Here is a 3429-nt window from a genome sequence, read left to right on the forward strand (position 1 = left end):
TTATATTTGAGATTATTCAAAGTAGCCACCCTTTTACTTGATGACAGATTTGCACACACTTGGCATTCTCTCAACCAGCTTCACCTGGAATGCTTTTCCAACAGTCTTGAAGGATTTCCCACATACAGTGCCTTGCGAAAGTATTCGCCCCCCTTGAACTTTGCGACTTTTTGACACATTTCAGGCTTCAAACATAAAGATATAAAACTGTATTTTTTTGTGAAGAATCAACAACAAGTGGGACACAATCATGAAGTGGAACGACATTTATTGGATATTTCAAACTTTTTTAACAAATCAAAAACTGAAAAATTGGGCGTGCAAAATTATTCAGCCCCTTTACTTTCAGTGCAGCAAACTCTCTCCAGAAGTTCAGTGAGGATCTCTGAATGATCCAATGTTGACCTAAATGACTAATGATGATAAATACAATCCACCTGTGTGTAATCAAGTCTCCGTATAAATGCACCTGCACTGTGATAGTCTCAGAGGTCCGTTAAAAGCGCAGAGAGCATCATGAAGAACAAGGAACACACCAGGCAGGTCCGAGATACTGTTGTGAAGAAGTTTAAAGCCGGATTTGGATACAAAAAGATTTCCCAAGCTTTAAACATCCCAAGGAGCACTGTGCAAGCGATAATATTGAAATGGAAGGAGTATCAGACCACTGCAAATCTACCAAGACCTGGCCGTCCCTCTAAACTTTCAGCTCATACAAGGAGAAGACTGATCAGAGATGCAGCCAAGAGGCCCATGATCACTCTGGATGAACTGCAGAGATCTACAGCTGAGGTGGGAGACTCTGTCCATAGGACAACAATCAGTCGTATATTGCACAAATCTGGCCTTTATGGAAGAGTGGCAAGAAGAAAGCCATTTCTTAAAGATATCCATAAAAAGTGTTGTTTAAAGTTTGCCACAAGCCACCTGGGAGACACACCAATCATGTGGAAGAAGGTGCTCTGGTCAGATGAAACCAAAATTGAACTTTTTGACAACAATGCAAAACGTTATATTTGGCGTAAAAGCAACACAGCTCATCACCCTGAACACACCATCCCCACTGTCAAACATGGTGGTGGCAGCATCATGGTTTGGGCCTGCTTTTCTTCAGCAGGGACAGGGAAGATGGTTAGAATTGATGGGAAGATGGATGGAGCCAAATACAGGACCATTCTGGAAGAAAACCTGATGGAGTCTGCAAAAGACCTGAGACTGGGACGGAGATTTGTCTTCCAACAAGACAATGATCCAAAACACAAAGCAAAATCTACAATGGCATGGTTCAAAAATAAACATATCCAGGTGTTAGAATGGCCAAGTCAAAGTCCAGACCTGAATCCAATCGAGAATCTGTGGAAAGAACTGAAAACTGCTGTTCACAAATGCTCTCCATCCAACCTCACTGAGCTCGAGCTGTTTTGCAAGGAGGAATGGGAAAAAATTTCAGTCTCTCGATGTGCAAAACTGATAGAGACATACCCCAAGTGACTTACAGCTGTAATCGCAGCAAAAGGTGGCGCTACAAAGTATTAACTTAAGGGGGCCGAATAATTTTGCACGCCCAATTTTTCAGTTTTTGATTTGTTAAAAAAGTTTGAAATATCCAATAAATGTCGTTCCACTTCATGATTGTGTCCCACTTGTTGTTGATTCTTCACAAAAAAATACAGTTTTATATCTTTATGTTTGAAGCCTGAAATGTGGCAAAAGGAGATAACCCGTTCAACAACTCTGAGTCTCACAAAGACACGGCGGTTGGAACCAAAAATCTCACATTTGGATGCAGACCAAAGGACAGATGTCCACCTGTCTAATGTATATTGCTCGTGTTTCTTGGTCCATGCAAGTCTCTTCTTCTTATTGGTGTCCTTTAATAGTGCTTTCTTTGCAGAAATTCGACAATGAAAGCCTGATTCACGCAGTCTCCAATGAACAGTTGATGTTGAGATGTGTCTGTTACTTGAACTCTGTGAAGCAATTATTTGGGATGCAATCTGAGGTGCAGTTAACTCTAATAAACGTATCCTCTGCAGGTAACTCTGGGTCTTCCTTTCCTGTGGCAGTCCTCATGAGAGTCAGTTTCATCATATCGCTTGATGGTTTTAACGACGGCATTTTAAGAAACTTTCAATGTTCTTAAAATGTTCCCGGATTGACTGAGCTTCTTGTCTTAATGTAATGATGGACTGATGTTTCTCTTTGCTTATTTGAGCTGTTCTGGCCATAATATGGACTTGGTATTTTACCAAATAGGGCTATCTTCTGTATCCCCCCCTCCGCCCTTGTCACAACACAACTGATTGGCTCAAATACATTAAGGAAAGAAATTCCACAAATTAACTTTTAACAATGCACACTTGTTAATTGAAATGCATTCCAGGTACTTCATGAAGCTGGTTGAGAGAATGGCAAGAGTGTGGCTACTTTGAAAAATCTCAAGTATAATTTTATTTAACACTTTTTTGGTTACTTCATGATTCCACATGTGTTATTTCATATTTTTGATGTCTTCACTATTATTCTACAATGTAGAAATAGTAAAAATAAAGAAAAACCCTTGAATGAGTAGGTGTGTCCAAACTTTTGACTGGTACTGTAAGTCAAAACTGTAACTAGACCACTCGGGAACAAGTTGTCTTGGTAGATTTGGGTTTTAGGTTATTTTCCTGCTGAAATGTGATTTTGTCTCCCACTGTCTGTTGGACAGCAGACTGAACCAGGTTTTCCTCTAGGATTTTGCCTGTGCTTATAGCTGTATTTTGTTGATGTTTATAAAAAAAAACTCCTTAGTCCTTGCATTCCCATAAAATGATGCAGCCACCACCATGCTTAAAAATATGAAGTGGTACTCAATGATGTGTTGTGTTGGTTGCAAACAGGATGCATGCTTTGGAATATTTTCACTCTGTCATTTAGGTTCGTTTTGTGGAGTAACTACAATGTCATTTTTATCATATCACAACCATTAAGCTCTGTAACTGTTTTAAAATGAACATTGGCCTCATGGTGAATTCCCTGAGCAGTTTCCTTCCTCTCTGCCAACTGAGTTAGGAAGGACGCCTCTATCTTTGTAGTGACTGGGTGTATTGATACACCATTCAAAGTGTAATTAATAACTTCACCATGCTCAAAGGGATATTCAGCTTCTGCCTTTTTTCCCCACACATTTACTAATCGGTGCCCTTCTTTGCGAGGCATTGAAAAACCTCCAAGGTCTTTGTGGTTGAATCTGTTCTTGAAATCCACTACTCGATTGAGGGACCTTACAGATAACTGTATGTGTGATGTACAGTGATGAGGTGGTCATTCAAAAATCATCTTAACCACTACATACAACTTATTATGCAATTTTTTAAAAGCACATTTTTACTCTTGAACTTATTTAGGCTTGCCATAACAAAGGGGCAGCTTCACTTTTTTTAATAA

Source organism: Oncorhynchus keta, chromosome 28, assembly GCF_023373465.1.
Source record: "Oncorhynchus keta strain PuntledgeMale-10-30-2019 chromosome 28, Oket_V2, whole genome shotgun sequence".
Lineage (NCBI taxonomy): Eukaryota > Metazoa > Chordata > Actinopteri > Salmoniformes > Salmonidae > Oncorhynchus > Oncorhynchus keta.